Raw genomic sequence first — 17,957 nt, 5'->3', positions numbered from 1 at the left:
TTTATAGGGTTGGCTGCTACCCTATTAACCAATAACCTTTGTGATAAGTTCAAATAATAACCAATAAGGAGTGGCCTCATCCTGACCAATCCCTGTTCGTTGTTTGAGGACCAATCAGGTGTGTAGGCCTTCAAACCCTACTTTGCATTGTATGCTAGTTACTTTTATTGATTCATAACAGAAGGGACTTGGAGGTCTTCTAGTTGAACCCTCCACTCAAACTGCCCAGTCTCTTCTTAAAATTAGACAAATGGCTGCCCAGTCTCTTCTTAAAAGCCTCCAAAGATGGAGCCCCAAAATTTCTGAAAGCAAGCCATTCCATTGATTGATTGTTCTGACTGTCAGGAAATTTCTCCTTAGTTGTAGGTTGCTTCTATCCTTAGTTAGTTTCCATCCATTGCTTTTTTGTCCTGCCATCCGGTGCTTTGGAAAATAGGTTGACCCCCTCTTCAAATATTGAAACACTGCTGTCATGTCACTCTTAGTAAAATTCAAAACCTACTGGTCCTGTGAATAGGTGGATCAATGGATGGATGGAAAGAGGGAGGGATGGGGGGAGGGAAGGATGGAAGGAAGGAAGAAGGTTGTTCATTAAAAGTATAATGGAATGATATGGAAGCAAAATGATTTTTTTTACAATTTTATCTTACCTGAAATCCTGTTAAAGGTCTAAAACTGAGAATATTCAGCCCAACACTCATTTACAATATTCATTTGAATAACAGGAAGCAAACTTTTAGAGCCCTATTCTCTTAATTTCATTTTAGTTCTTTACATAATGTCCTGTGGTCTTAAACACATATTTAATTCATTTCTGCCCTTACAACAAATACATAAACATATGTTATCCATTTTTAAACAAAAGAAAATACTCTGGAAATTGTTGATCCTCTTGAACCATTATCAGCACTTCACAATCAGTTTCCTTATGGGGAATAATGAGAAGAAAACAATTCAAATACTCCTAATCAAGAGGCAAACACTGAAACAGAAATGAAGTTTCCAGGCCTAGTTTTTCCTTCACACTTTACTTCTTACAAAACAGGAACTACTGCCAACTACAAAAACAATGGGGAAATGGGCCAGTTATGATGCCTGTAGCAGTATTGCTAGGCTAGTCCACACCAGGTCTTTAAGGAGATCCCATGAATGTTATAATCTGAAAGACTTCATTGGATTGTTATTTACAGAATTCATTGCTCAGAGTGTTGTTAAACCACTGGGGTAAATGTAGTAAGATTATAACCATTTCTTTCAGCATCCATAGTGAACCCTTGGATTATGGTCCTATTTAATAAATGTCCTTCTTTCCTCAGAATATATACAGCCTTATGTCTCCTATTGTGGCCCAAATGTAAAGAATCCTTTAGACAACGCTTTTCGTATAAAGCACAGAAACAGTCAAGTTCTGACCTCATTGCTGATTGCCTTGAGCTACATACTGTACACCTCCGGTATTCTAGAGTTTCTCTACAGGTTGTCATTTCCTGACATTTGTAAATATTTCAGATAGTTGGAGTGCAAGTAATCATTTTCAAAAGCCACCTACAGCTATTATACCTGGGTGCAACAGCATTTAGTCACCACTATTTTCTCTATTACCATTCTCAGTGATTCAAATCCTATAATGATTTACTATAATTTGAAATCACAGTCTATTTGCTGGCATTCTAAACAGAATAGCAGAACCAGATCTGACAAACAAATATGCATTAGGAGACATTATGATGAATGGCAATTCTTTGCTGTTTGTCAGGCAAGCATGTGGATTGCATTCAAGGATCCATGTGAAAATACTGGTTTCCCTGAATGAATTCACGATAATAGAAACTGCTTTCTTTTCCTTCTTTTTTTCCTAGGCAAAAATAAAACTGAACATTCCAGCTTAGCAATCAGTAGCTAAATATTATTTAAAAGACTCAATTCAGCTGATTTTTCTCCCTGCTAAATATTTCTTTCTCCTTAATAATGCAAGCTTTTTGTTGTATATGTTTAGCTGCTGTTTATGTACTTATTTACTAAAAAAAGAGAACATTTTTTTGTTGATGAAGCAATTTTCAGATAAATCTGACCTGTTTAAAATACAAGGCACATAAAAGAAATAGAAATCTGAAGGGAAAAATCAGCACATTGAGAAACATGGTCTGAAAGTTTTAAAAGTTCATAAACTTAAAAGATGAAAAGAATCCAGCAAAAATTAGTAGGTGGAGTGACTATGTTTCTTGGTCCTGCCTTGCTGCAAAATTTTTTGCATTCTGCAAAAAAATGAATTGCAAATTTTAATAAATATAGTTGGTAAATCTTGTTATGGAACATGTAATTTGTTGTGAATCAATAAAAGTTACTAGCATAAATGCAAATCAGGGTTTGGAAATCTGCACACCTGATTGGTCCTTATACAAGAACTAGGGATTGGTCCATAACTAGTCCCCGATTGGCCACTATTTTCACACTTCTCATTGGTTATTAGTTTGAACTTGTTGCACATGTCATTAGTTAATAAGGTAGCAGCTAACCCTATAAAAGGGTTGCTGCTGCCCATAGCCTTGCTCTGTTCTATTCTATTTACTGTTATTAAAGAGTTGAAGTCACTGGTCAGATGTCTGGTCTCCATTATTCTCCAAACTTAACACTGGCGACGAGGATGGGATGCGGAGACCGAAGAGCTGACTGAGTTACAGAGCAACCAACAGAGCACGTGGTCGAACACGCACCATCAACGGCAACATGGCCAGCGGTGCCGTACCACCCGCTCCATTCAACCCAGAAACTGAAGACTGGGAATCGTACATGGATAGGTTCCAGATGTTTCTGGAGACCAACAATTTGAAAGATGCAACAACCGGCAAAAAAAGAGCTATCTTTCTAACTCACTGCGGGCCTACCGTGTTTAAAATGGCAAAATCACTTGCCAAGCCAGCCGAAGTAAAAGAGATGGACTGGGACGTCCTCGAGCCTTTGCTACGGGCTCACTACGCGCCCACAGTGCCAACCTTAGTCAGAAGACACAAATATTACCAGAGGGACCAACGGAAGGGCGAAAGCCTTGCCAATTACATCGCGGACCTCCGCAACCTTGGAGGCCTCTGCGGATTCTCCGACTTAGAAGAAGCCCTCCGGGACCGCCTGGTTCTGGGCCTAGAAGACGGCACAATCCAGAGCAAAATTATGGCTAAGGGGGACATCAGCCTCACCGATGCCCTTAAAGAAGCCACGGCAGCGGAGGCGACCAAGAAGTCGGCAGCCCGAATGCGCCACACCAACGCACCGCTACGTCAACTCACCAAAGATACCTCACCTCGCTCAGAGATACACCCGGTATCGACTCACCACGAAGACCTAGAATCCCCATCAGAAAGCGATGAGGAAGAGGTCAACCGACTCCGAACGGGCGAGACCAGTTCACACAACCCTCATCCCGACCGTGTGCAGGATGTGGGGCGAATCACCCATGATCCAGCTGCAAATTCCTCGGCGCACTCTGCCGCATTTGCGGGGAAGCGAAGTCACATCGCAAAGGTTTGCAGAAGCAAACAAAACTCCAAACCCCGACAGGCCGAATGCCAGTCTTCCGGATTCTTCGACACACACCGAGAAAAACTGAACCACCAATGGGGAAACCACTCCTACAGAAACAAACCGTCCACCACTTCCACCAGGCGTGAAGAAACCAGGCGGGAAGAGACCCACCAAACAATCACCATAGGGCACGCTACATCCCTTGATGCCGGGAAAATCCGAGTAAAGGTCGCCATCGAAAACAAACCTTGTGTGATGGAGGTGGACTCAGGATCTTCCCTCTCGATGGTGTCGTGGAAAACGCTCCAACAGCTCATTCCAACGATTCGCCGCCAAGACCTTAACCCTCAAAGGGTTATACTCAAAGACTATCAGGGTAACGAATTCCCGTCGTCGGGTCCGCAGATTCAGATCTCCTTCAAGGACCGCACCGTCGCACTACCACTGACTGTCGTGGACCACGACAGGCCTAGTCTTTGGGCCTTCAATGGTTCAGACCGCTCGGAATCACTGTGGCGAGTCCATCGGGCCGAGCAGCGATTGGGAGGAAACACTCGTGCAAGAATTCCAAGACGTTTTGCGAACGGACTAGGCAAGTACAAGGGACCCGATCTCGTTTAACTTGAACCCTGAGGTAGCACCCATCCGCCTTAAGCCGCGTCGGGTGCCGTTCGCCTTGAAGCCTAAAATCGACGAACAACTCGATAAGCTATTTGCGCAGGGCGTGCTGGAGCCCACCGACCACGCCCGCTGGGTAACCCCTATAGTGACGCCTATCAAACCTGATGGGTCACTAAGAATTTGCGGAGATTACCGGGCCACCTTAAACCACGCACTGCAGCAAAGTGCATATCCAGTGCCGGTAGTGCAACACTTGCTCCATTCCTGGGTGGCGGGAAAGTTTTAGCTAAACTAGATCTAGCCCAGGCGTATCAACAATTGCCTGTAGATCCGACCATGGCAGAGCGCAAACTATCGTAGCATAGGGTGCATTTAAATGCAACCGGCTCCAGTTCGGGGTAAGCGTTGCCCCGGAACCTTTCAGAGCTTAATGGAAAGGTTGTTACAAGGGATAAGAGGGGTCGTACCATATTTCGACGATGTACTCATCGCCGCCCCTAACAAAGACATTCTAGAAAAAGCGACTCAGAGATTTTACGAAGATTCCAAAAGCATGAGCCTCAGAGTTAAAAAAGATAAATGTCAGTTATGTACCGAAAAAGTAGAATTTTGGGATACCTCCTGGACAGCCAAGGAATCCATCCCACGAAGACAAATTAAGGGCGATTAAAAAGGCCCCCACTCCAAGGAACAAGGCAGACGTACAGGCGTTCCTTGGACTTATCAATTTCTATAATGTATTTTTACCCCACAAAGCAACGGTAGCTGAACCATTGCATAGACTATTAGACAAAAAAGCAACGTGGGTTTGGGGACAACGGGAACAATATGCTTTCCAACAAGTAAAGAAATTGCTAACTTCTGATTCTGTACTTATGCAGTACAACGAGACTCTTCCGCTCACTATCACGTGTGACGCATCACCTTTTGGGGTTGGGGCAATTCTGGCCCACGTATTACCAAATGGGCGGAAGCCCCATCGCATTTTTTTTCGTGAACCTTAGCTAAAGCTGAAAGAAATTATAGTCAGCTGGACAAAGAAGCTTTAGCTATTGTGGCTGCAGTTAAAAGATTTCATGAATATGTTTATGGCCGTGCGTTTACGATAATTACTGATCATAAACCACTACTGGGGATCATTGCGGGTAATAAACCAACCCCGTATATATTGTCCCCCAGAATGACCCGTTGGTCTGAATTCTTGGCGGCCTACAACTACACCTTGCAACATCGCCCGGGAAATCAATTCTCACGCTGATGCATTGAGCAAACGCCGCTCCCAGACTCCGTTGTAGATCCAGCCCCAACCATCTCAACACTACAGATCGAAACTCTACATGTACCACCATTGACAGCAAGAGACATTGCCTTTGAAACAAAACGTGACCCAGTTCTGCAACACATCCTACGCTGGGTTGAACGCGGGGTGGCCGACAGACCAAATAGCACCGGAGTGGGCGCCTTTCAAAGCCCGCCAAACCAAACTGTTTTCCCAAAAGGCTGTATCTTGTGGGGCGATCGAGTCGTAATCCCTGGCAAATTGCAACAAACTGTTTTGGCGGTATTGCATGAAGGACATCCGGGTATCATGCGGATGAAAGCACTCGACACGCAGCTACGCTTGGTGGCGGGAATCGACAAAAGAATCGAGGCCTGGGTCGCTACTTGTCAACGTTGCCAGGGCGTCAGCAACACCCCGCCTAAAGCAAGCCCAACCGAATGGGAAACTCGAGGGGACCTTGGTCCCGTATTCATATTGACTTTGCGGGACCTACCAAAGGACACACTTTCCTTATTACTGTCGACGCCTATTCAAATTGGCTCGAGATCCATCGAATGAACACAACTACAACGGACTCAGTTATCAATAAATTAAACAGACTATTTGCCACACACGGGTTTCCGGACGTGTTGGTCTCGGACAACGGCCCACAGTTTACTGCATTACTCTTTGAACAATATCTTGCTGATCGGGGCATCCGCCATGCGCTAACCTCGCCCGCGCACCCTGCGGCGAATGGGCGTGCAGAACGCATGGTACAATTTGTAAAAAGACCCTTCACAAAATGGAATTTGGCAACATCGGCGAGAAAATCAATCGAATTCTCTTGTTGCAGCACATCACGACCCACAGCGTGACCAACAAAACGCCCGCTGAACTTCTTATGGGACGGAAACTACGATCGCACCTTGACCGGCTCCACCCCACATTCGCACCGGAAAAGCCCTTCGGCTCCAGCAGCAAGTGCCGGGAATTTAAGGTAGGCGATTTAATCTTTGCCAAAAACTTTTCCGGCGACCCGTTATGGATACCCGCAACCGTTACCCACCTTACCGGGCCTAGATCTTACCGCCTGCTAACAGGCGATGGGAGGGTGTGGAAACGCCACATAGACCAACTCCGATCGAGATTACCACCCAGCGCCCATGACTCCCGGGTTCACCAACTCAGGGGGAGGAAATATCGAGGAAATTGACTTTGATATGACGAATGGCAGGCCAACGGAAACCCTACGGCCCAGCGAAACACCGGAACTTGAAGCGGGGAGGGAGTTGACTTTTTCAGGCAACTTTAATACGGGAAACCGAACTGCAAAACCCGAAGAAACACGGGTAGCGGAGACAACCACAGTGAAAGCAGCACGGAATCACCGTGCAGCGAAACTAATTTAATAAAGATCATCCAAACACTCCACCGGAACCGGACCTTAGACCAAAACCGGTGGAGCCACAAATCATCCAGACAGACCAAGCGGCCTGTCTATCTTGAGATTTTATTACAGCTCCCCTCAAACGGAACCCAAGGGGAGGGTGTTGTGAATCAATAAAAGTTACTAGCATAAATGCAAATCAGGGTTTGGAAATCTGCACACCTGATTGGTCCTTATACAACAACTAGGGATTGGTCCATAACTAGTCCCCGATTGGCCACTATTTTCACACTTCTCATTGGTTATTAGTTTGAACTTGTTGCACATGTCATTGGTTAATAAGGTAGCAGCTAACCCTATAAAAGGGTTGCTGCTGCCCATAGCCTTGCTCTGTTCTATTCTATTTACTGTTATTAAAGAGTTGAAGTCACTGGTCAGATGTCTGGTCTCCATTATTCTCCAAACTTAACATAATTACAATAATATACTTATTGAATAAGTATATGGCAAGTATAATTCTTACTTTGTGGTTAGACAATGTCTTGTATCAGGGATAGATGATAGTAATGACTATGAGTATTGAGGAAAATATTAAGGCTTTCTGGTTCAGGGTGTTTATGACAGCCAGCTCCACTTCCCACAATAATACCACAAGGAAGGTAGAGTTGAACTGATAGTGTCTCTTTTTGTTTAGCTTAATTTTTAGTTTGGTTTGCTTTGCTTTAAGGTTTTATTGAGTCTGTTTTTTAAAGACACTCTAAATAAGTGTGTAATTCTACCAAAAGCTTTTTTTAGTTTCTCATGTTTTTAACAAATGGTAAAAATCACATCATCCCAAATGGGCATATTATTTGTTATATTTTAATCCTGACTTTCCCCCAGGAGCTTAAGCAACAGGATAATTTTGAAGGATTTTAGAAGCTGCAAAATGGAGCTGAGAGCAGCAGGCGACTAACCATGCTCATATATATATAATACTGTAGCATAATCCAATTCCACGCATGTTTACACACAACTAAATTCTTATAAGGAGTTTACTTCCAAATAAATGTATGGTGGCTTAAACTGCACAGAATAAATCCAACTGAATTAAATTGTGCTTAATTTCATAATAATAAATTTAGGCTTATTGCTTTATTCTTTATAGTGAATGCCACAATGCTAAAGAGAGAGATTTCATAGTGAAATGGGCAATCCATAGAATTTCCATCAGAGTAACCTTGAATATACAAGTTTTGAGAAAGACTATGCGTACACCCAACATTAATGCTCCCATCTTCATCCCATAATGCATAGAAAATTGAGTATAACCTTTGCTTGAATCAGCATTACCTAGTGCTTCATGAACTTCTTGGATGGTTAATCCAATTGGTGATACTTTGCACACAGAAAGCATCCATCAATGACATGAAGGGGAAGGGTATTTTTGATTACGTAGTCTTTTATCAGCTACCATATTCTCCTGAATTTGGTGCAAAATGATGAAATTTGGGGACAAGTTAAGGAACTGCAAGTGCCAGGAAGGGAAGAAAGAGAATGTGAAGAAGAATTGCTTCAAATTACTTTCCCTCTTGTTATGCTGATTGATTCCTTTAGTCAGCAGACAGACATCAGATAGAGTCCTCCTTCACAGAATCTGAGCCAAACTTCTTGTTTCCCTTTAACTGCTTTGCAACTTCAGCCTAAACAGAAAGCATGATTATTATTTCCACCAGACTGGGATCAAAGGAAAACAGAATTACATGTTCTGCTCTTTTAAAATCATCAGAAACTTGGATCTCTCCTCTTTATGTAAGCCTAAGAAGGGAAACAACAATTTGTAAAATAACAAGGAGAAAAAGAAACCAAAGAATTTTCCTCTCCTCCTTTTCAAAATATTTAGTGACTACAATTCATCTGTGAACCAAGTAAATCATGGCTTCGTCAAGTACAAGGATCGAAACCAATTACCATTAGTGACCATCGGGTGCAGCCGATCCTTTCTGTCCTCTACCCTGAATCTCAATGATCTCCCAAGTGTGCCCATGCAATTTAACAGAAGATCAATACACCACAGCAGTTAGCAGCCGCTCTCTTGAAGTGCCTTAGCAAAACAGGCTACATTTTCTCTACCAAATAAATGTCAAAACATTCCAACAGCTACAATTCTTGGGAGAAATTGTTCTTGTGAAACATTATTGACATACTTTAACCCACATTTCCCTCTGCATTCCAGCTTCCCGCAGGCCGGTCAATTTCAGTTTGGCAAGTGCCACATCGACACCTGTCCTCCTGCTGACACACTCGGCAAGCATGAAAGCTCTCACAGATCTTGGGCTTGAAGTTCTGGATGTCAGGGGTCAGTAGTCTGGCTTTGACCCCAGGTCAAGGTGACCACCCTCTCCCTCTGGAGGCCTGCCTTCATCTCTAATATGGCCTTGGAGCCAATCAATACTATTGCAGAGCCTCTTGATCTGAGCAATCCGAGAAAACCTCTCATGCTTTTAAAAAATGTCTTCATTTTTTCATTGTGCTGCAAGAGAGGTGGGATTCAGACCGGCACTGCCTTTGTCTTGTTGGGTTAATAGCACTGGCTAAATGGATTCCTTTATCTTTTTCTTTTTCCAAACCCCACCCTTTGAAGTGGCTTTCTTCATCTGGGGTGATTTTCCTTGACCTTCCCCCAGGAGGCAAATGTGTATGGGAGGTATTTTGCATTGTCTAATTCTAATGTCACTGCATCTATTCTTTGGAAGGGATATCCCTTCTCTTGGACTCTTAGTTCTTTGGTTTGAACCATTTTTTCTGAATGAATACATCTTGGATTATTGTCATTTTATAATTCCATAGTCTTATTAAGACACTGCTTATGATTTTTAAAGACCATTTTTCCACAATATGTACATGTATATGCACTGTATCTGTATGTCTGTGTGTGTATCGGTGTGTGTGTGCACGCGTGCGCACCTTTCCCCATTTAGAAATTTGTATGCATTTTTCCTTATACAATATATGTGTGTATACAGTTTTGTGAATTCCCCTTTCCTAGAATGTATGTTCTACATTATATCTACTACTATGTTATGTGTGTTTTAGTTTCATATACACATTGTTGAACATGCTTTCCCTCAAAATATACATTTTATATGGGCTTTTTTTTCCTATTTGGAAGATGTCATGGGAGACTTTTGGAAGCATGCAAAGGACAACTGTACTATTGCTCTGCTTTCAGTTTGCAAAGGATATCTTTTTCAGTAAAATATAAATCATGCCATTTGTAATCTATCTTTAGCATCCCTGTATTCCTCTTCCCCTTCCTTATTTTCTTCATGTAGTGCTTCTCTCTTTCTATTTCCATATAATCACTGCAGGAAAAGCATTTAGTGAACAAATGATTACTGCTGTCAAACTAATGATCCAGGTTTATTTTATTTTATTTTTTAAAAACTCTATAAAGTAGAATATTATTCCCAATTTTCTCAAACCATAAAGGATTACAGAAATGTATGAAACAATTACACACATGAACAGCCTGATACCCATGGAGATATCCAAAGCTTTTATCATCTGTTTACAAATACCCACCAAAATTCAGAGAGTGACTTAACTCCATAGCATACTTATCATTGCTTGCCAAAATCTTTGCTGTACTGCTGTGCTATCCACTTTACATCAATTGATTAATTTGGACTTTCCCTCCCTTTCCAGCAAACATAACTGATTGAAAGGCGGTAGAACAGAGGATTTTTTATTTTTTAAAGTTTATATGCTGCCTATCTCCCTGATAAGAGGACTCTGGGTGGCTTACAAATCATAAAAGGATAAATAGAAAAGGAGTTAAAATGTTAAAACTATGCAAACTAAAAATATAAAGCTATGCAAAAACAAAACAAACAAAACCCAGGAACCAGGAGTTGGTCAGTACAGGAATGAGATCTTATCCCATCAACCACTTCCAGCACTAAGCACCCTTTGTTGCTCCAAGTCATCCAGCAAAACCAAATTTCAATACTTTTCCAGAAGGCTAAAGGGATGGAAGCAGTCATCACCTCTGGTGGCATAATATTTCAAAGGGTCAGGGCCACAGTGGAAAAGGTTCTTCTTGACCTGTTTGCTGGAATTCCTTAGCAGATCTTTTCTGCTGGTACGAGTGCAGTGCAGTTGATAGCAGCCTCTTCTGGTGGTGCAAGCAGGGCAGACTACTCCCATTGGGGTGAGATGGTTCCTCAGATCTCCTGATGAGGCACTGTAATTATGTCTGCTAAAAAGAGTCCTGTCACACAAAACTTGGTATCTCTAAAAATCAGTGGATGGAAATTAATGAAGGAGAGATCCAATCTAGAAAAAAAACAAGTGAAAACAATTAACCAGTGGTCCATTACTAGAGATTTTAAAGAATTGTTTGAAATGGTATTGGACAGTGATGGCGAATCTTTTCGTACTTGCATGCCAAAAGTGCGTTCATGCACGCACAGGCCTGCCTGCACCCATAATGCAATGCACACATGACCCCGCCCACCCTCTGTGCATGCGCGTGCAAACCCCGCCGCATGCCTCTGTGCATGTGCATGCAACCCCCATGTACCGTGCACCTCTGCACATCTGTGCATGTCTCCCATGCCCCCCTCCCCCCGTGCATGCACGGCAGATACCCAACAATTAGCTGGCTGGTGGGAGGCACACGCGCATGCGCAGTGCACTTGATCTGGAGCGACAGCTCGCGTGCTTGGCAGAAATGGCTCTGCGTGCTACTTCCTGCTAGGTTCGCATGCCATGGGTTTGCCAACATGGTTATAGGATCTCCTGCTTGAGCACTGGGTTGAATTAGAAGACCTCCAAGATCTCTTCCAATACTGTTATTCTGTTATCTGGATTGCTTCATGTAGTCCAGGGACATTTCACAAACAAGAGCAGGTGCAAGAATGGTGACAATTGTTCAGTGCTGGAAGTTCAGTGTATTTCAAAACCACAAACATGGCTGCAGTTGAAATATGTTATATTAGAAGCATGAGGACATGTTATATGAACTATGTTTATATATTATAGTAAAGATTCTCATGCTGATCTGAAAGCTATACATCTGAAAGCCATCCTTTTCCAATTATGAGAAAGAAAATCTGATCTGAATGATTATTTTGCACTGTACTGATTTATTGCTAGACTGATATATCTTATGGATATTGTACTTTTTACCATTTCTCTTATTGAAGTTAGATTTGTTTTGGAAGAACAAATACAGGGTGGTATAATAGTATACAAGAGGAATGTGATGGCTCAGTGGCTAAGATGCTGAGCTTGTCAATCAGAAAGGTCAGCAGTTCGGCGGTTTGAATCCTAGCACAGTGTAACAGAGTGAGCTCCCGTTACTTGCCCCAGCTTCTGCCAACCTAGGAGTTCGAAAGCATGTAAAAATGCAAGTAGAAAAACAGAGGCCACTTTAGTAAGAAGGTAACAAGCATTCCATGCGCCTTCGGTGTTGACCATGGACCACATGACCATGGAGATGTCTTCAGACAGCGCTGGCTCTTCGGCTTTGTAACAGAAATGAGCACTGCTCCCTAGAGCCAGAAATGACTAGCACATATGTGCTAGGGGAACCTTTACCTTTATAACAGTATACAGGTGTTTTATTGGCACCAGAAAACCTCAGGTGCTAGTTTGCCCTAAGCTACAAAATCTCTCTAGGTAACTTTGGATCAGACACCCAATCTCAGTTCAACCTACTTATGTAACAGTATGTTACATATGTTGTCTTTAGCTCCTGAACAACCACAAAAGGATGTACAGCAATCAAACTAACAGGAGCAGAAAGGCCTTTAGAAAAGGACAATAAAATGGGCTACCAATCAGTTTTCCTTTTCTAAAAATGTCTATTGACCTGTATGTTTAAATGTCCCACAAAACTCTGCTAGCTATAGACTTCTATAACATGCAAGGTTGAGACTGCTCAGTCCTTACGATGTGATTTTTATTTTCTGTATAGGACTTTTCACTGTCAATTTGAACCACATTTTGTCCCATGCTGTGTTTCCTGAACCAACTGAAAGAACAGTTTAAGAAAAGCTTCAGAACTAATCAGTTTTTCTTTATACACTATTTTGTTTCAAAGCAAGATTTCTCTATATGATTAGCAAGTAATACTCTGGAGGTCTCCCAAGGCACTTCATTTGGTGGAGGCTTTGATTCAAGAATTACTTTGAAGGGAAGCCCTAATGTATTTCTCCTATTTTCCCTCATGGAGGCCCAGTGATGTCCACACTTTTTCATTTGTTAAAAATAACCGTGGCTTCTGCATGTGGTTTTACATTTCCAACTACTGTTCTACAAATGTATTGGAAGGACTATATTTTCCAGATTTCTTTGATGTTTGAGGATTCTGCAAGATGCTTTTTAGCTATTCATAGGCACCTGATAGAGCAGCCTAGGGTCAACTAACTGAACCCTCTTAGAAAAATATCTAAAACCCTGGTCTCTAAAACCCTAGTGTTGTACAAACATGCCAATATTAAGGGCCTCTTCTTAGAATGTGTGCCTATCTCCCATCTTTTTTTAATTTTTGAGAAATGTTATGAGGCTTCTATTTCTCTGGCATCTAGTATATATTACAGTTGTGTTCCAACACTGTTATTAACTAAGTACAGATTAATTCATTGAAAAAGCAGTTCATATTTAGTACCATTAGATAGATTGAAAGGAGAATTAAAATACATTTAGCTCTCTGAAAGGCATCTGCACCCAAGATCATAATAACAACAGAAATATTTTAATAAAATCATGCGCATACCACCACAAAATGTACGGTTCATAGTCCATATCCTTGTAGAAGGATATTAAAATATACATGAAAAATATTATACAGAAAAGGGAAAAAAGAAATAACACATGTAGAAACATTGAATTCATTTAAGAATTTTCCTGTGGGTTGAATATAGTTAATTAAAGAATTATGTCTGAAGAAACAGATTTCTCTTTTATTTGCAAAATGCTAGATATTAAAGAATGCCATTCTACACCCACTTTCCTAAAAGTTAGCCCCGTTGAACTCAAAGTGAACAGGCTTCAGAAGTAGAAGAATGGAAAAATTCCCATCCATCTAATTTCTTCTGGGAAAGGACCTTGCAGAATTAATTTCATTGATCCTAACTGCCTTGAGAAACCAGAATACACTGAAAAGCACAAGTAAAAGTCTTTGATACCAAGTATAAAGAGACAGAAGTGACAGAAATGTGATGGCAAAGAAATCTTAAACATCAAATAGTTTGTAACGACAATTCTATACAATGAGAAGGACAGAAAAATTGTTAACTAAAACCAGGTTATTTTCCTTTGTCATACGTTAGTAATGAAGAAATGAATCTGGGAGGAACATATTACATATAAAAATAGAAAATGGGCTTTTAATTTTCTTCATGAAATCGAGCTACAATATGACAGCCTGAAAATGTGAATACTGTTTATATTTTCTCCTCCTCCTCCTCCTCCTCCTCCTCCTCCTCCTCCTCCTCCTCCTCCTCCTCCTCCTCCTCCTCCTCCCCTCTTTCTTCTTCCTTTCTGACTAATGTAGGGTGTACCACATATGTTTTTACCCACCCAACATTCTCCATCAAAGAGTCCTTATTTTAACTCAGGATTAATCTAAAGTGTGATCATGCCTCTCAATGAATAACATGGAAAAATCACAGGTGACTATAAGCTGTTTGTTTGTTTGTTTTTCAAAAATATGGAATGAAATTTACAGGCATAGAAGCCATTTGTAAAGCAATGAATGCAGCTTAATTTCAGAGAAATAGGTGCAAGAGAATTGTAGTTGTTGTCTTTAAATAATGATAAAAAGAAAGAAGCATACAAGGTTGTTATTTAGGAATGAGATTGGATCATATTTACAGACATAATTATTCTTTACCTACTGCAAAATTTAAAACTATAGGTCTAGGAGGTGTTAGATGAAAAAAGATTTCTACTATGTGGAGGAAAGGATTGGAAGAAATAAAATTGCATACATTATTGCATACAACTGAATTAGAAAATAATCCATTAAAAATCTGTTTTTCCATGGAGTTAAATGATATTGTTTAAGAAAGCATTTTGATTTCTCAATAATTCCAATAATGGCCATTCAAAACATTTTTCATTCCATTCTTAGGGACTTATTATTTTGATTTGTCATAAAGGAATACTTCCTTGTGATTTAAAAGATGGCAATCATTGAGTTCTACCCTTCTCCCTTTGATTCCTCATTCAGTATTGAGTTGATATATAACTCAATATTGCCTTGTAGAGTCAAAGACATGTCTCAAACTACTCTTCAACAACACACAGGTTAGAATCTGGCCACATTCAAATCACACTGTAATTTATGTTCTATTCATTTTTCTGAAAAGAAAGGGCTATTGACCTATGACTCTATCAAGCCTAGTGGGATAAATGCTTCAGTTGGGTTGGTGGTGGTAGGAGACAGCATATTGCTTTTAAAAAATGGCATATATCTTTGCAAGTATTTTACAGGAATGTCATTATATCAAAATGCAATATGTAGATGGAAGAGTCACAAGATACATTATTTCCCTGAGCTTCCCGCAAGCCCAACATCTTTAAAAAGTAAAGACAACTAAGCAAAATGTTGAAGGAATTTATCAGTCATCAAAAAAAAAAAAAAAAAAAAAACCTTCCTCAGTAAGTTTTTATTTTGCAATGAAATCCCAAAGTATTAGGTGGATGTACTTTGGTGTTACTCTTCTAAAAAACTGACCCTCGTCTAAGCTTGTAAAGATGTCACGATCATAGCTAAAGGTTATGTGGCTGCAGGCCATTTCAACCTGTTTGTTCTTTGTCACCTGCTGTAAACATTGACAAAGTATAATCTTCTATTTTCTAGCAAGAAAAGAAAAGTATCTCTCCCTCCCAATTTTTTTAAAATGGAACTACATGTACTTAAAAAAATTGAGAATGAAAAATAATTCATCTGTGCTAGTAAGAGATTCAGACTGCTGTGGAAATGAATGTCCCATAACAACTATTTGCCTTGCATGGCCTTTCTAAGTCAAATTGACAGATGTAGGCTTAGAATGATCAAAAGAAAAACCTGGTGTTGGAATGGAAATCTTGTGGGATTGGAAAGACAAGGTATTATAGCGTCATAAGCTTCTTCACTATCTTTTCCATCATAGTAGATTCCAAAATTCTATCAACCATTGGCACCATCTTTCAAGGTATTTTGAACCTTATATTTCCCACCTAATTCCAGCAGCCTTGACATTCAAACAGCTAGATTGCTTTGTACATATCTCTTTTGTAAGGCCCTAAAGACTTGGCTCTGCATCCAGTCCTGGGGTCAGGAATGTGTGTGCAGTATCAAATTTTTCAGCTTTCAATTTTCAAACATTAGTTGTGACATGCCTTGGGGATTGGAAATATATTTTGGTTATTTTAATATAATTTAGATGTGCTTAGTAAGTAACTACATAAATATCATAACTTTTTAATATTTTGTTTGTTTTAGAGCCCTGTTCCATTGGTTGTATTAGTGATTATGAAATATACTTTCTTGGCTGCTATATATTGTTGCAATTGTTTATTTTATTTTTGTTGAGAGGGGTGATCATAAAAAATTAAATAAAGAAATAACAAAATAACTGTTTTCATACAGTAAGGAGGAAAACATTTATGCATTTGTTGTTTACGTTGGACTCCCTCAGCAAGCTCCAAGTCCATTTTGAACTCAGACTTTCATTAGTTTTTTCCCTACTCTAGACCCCAGCAGAAATGTGATAAATGTTCCTTAGAGAGGTTTAAGTTGATTCCATCCCATTAATTGAAACAATATTTCAGGAAGTTTGGATACCCACATAGCAGAGGTGGTATTCAGCAGGTTCTGACCACTTCTGGAGAACCAGTAGCAGAAATTTTGGGTAGTTCAGAGAACTGGCAAATACCACCTCTGACTGGAGATTTTAAAGTATCCTTCCCCTGCCACACACACCAAGCCACACCCACAGAAACAGTATTAAAAAAATTTGAATCTCACCACTGCCACATAAGGTGCATGCCAGAGCTCCTTATCCAGACAATCTCAGGGAAATTCTTTTAGCCTAATTGTGTAATTGTGGGGTAGGCAGAGTTCCTTTGTGTAATGAGAAAGCAAGATTCAGGATCATTATTAGTAGACCTAAGAATGTGATAAGAGCCATTTTCATAGGACCCAACTTTCTTAGCATCAATCAAATGCTGATTCTATGTGGATAATAATAAAGGAATCATAATGTATCCCAAAGAAACCTCACTTTTTCCAGAATAGAAATAGTAAAATCATAGAGTGGGAAAGTAATGCTTTTATTTCAACAGTGTACATGTAGGTTGAAAATCTGTTCTGAAAATGGACTCAGGTTTCAAATTATTTTCATTATGGAACTTTGAAATAATATATTCTTGGAATTTTCTGGGGAATGTGGCTAATTATTTTATCATTAATCAAAGTAGCTGAAGTGTAGGGTTTCTTGTTGAAAAACAAAATGTTTCCAAAAAGTTCACATGATTCCATACAATTTTCTATTTCTAGAATGGTCAGGTTATCCAGAATCAGAAGCATGACACCAAATAAGCTGAGCACAATAGTCTTTGTATGGCATTTTTATTACTTAAAAAGGGAATATGATCCTTACATACTTTGAACTGCTGATTATAACCTACTGAACAAAATCCTACTTCAAGTATTTGCATGGAAGAAAAAGCTCCGAGAGACTCTTTTTCTATATTTTCTTTGAACATATGAATCTTTGCTTAATAACATTTGTTAGCATTTCATTGTACCTTTTTAAACTGGATTATTTTTCTCTCTCCCTCTCCTCTCTCTCTCTCTCTCTCTCTCTCCTCCCTCCCTCCCTCCCTCCCTCCTCCCTCTCTCTCTCTCTCTCTCTCTCTCTGTGTGTGATGTGATAGATAGATAGATAGATAGATAGATAGATAGATAGATAGATAGATAGATAGATAGATAGATCAATTTTAAGGGGAAAATGGAATGCAAAAGCACTTGAAAATAAAATGACCACATGTCTGGGAGAGAGGTTAAAGTAATTGCTTGCAAGTATAATAGTATACATAAAGCAGCATACATTAGACTGCATTTGGCGCATCCTTTAAGATCTCAAATTTATCAAATGACAACATTCATTCTGCAGTATGTAGAAGACA

The sequence above is a fragment of the Notechis scutatus genome, chromosome 5 (genome assembly GCF_049901735.1).
Source record: "Notechis scutatus isolate UNSWTSFEM ecotype Mainland chromosome 5, rNotScu1.2, whole genome shotgun sequence".
Classification (NCBI taxonomy): Eukaryota; Metazoa; Chordata; class Lepidosauria; order Squamata; family Elapidae; genus Notechis; species Notechis scutatus.
This window is presented reverse-complemented; position numbering follows the sequence as displayed.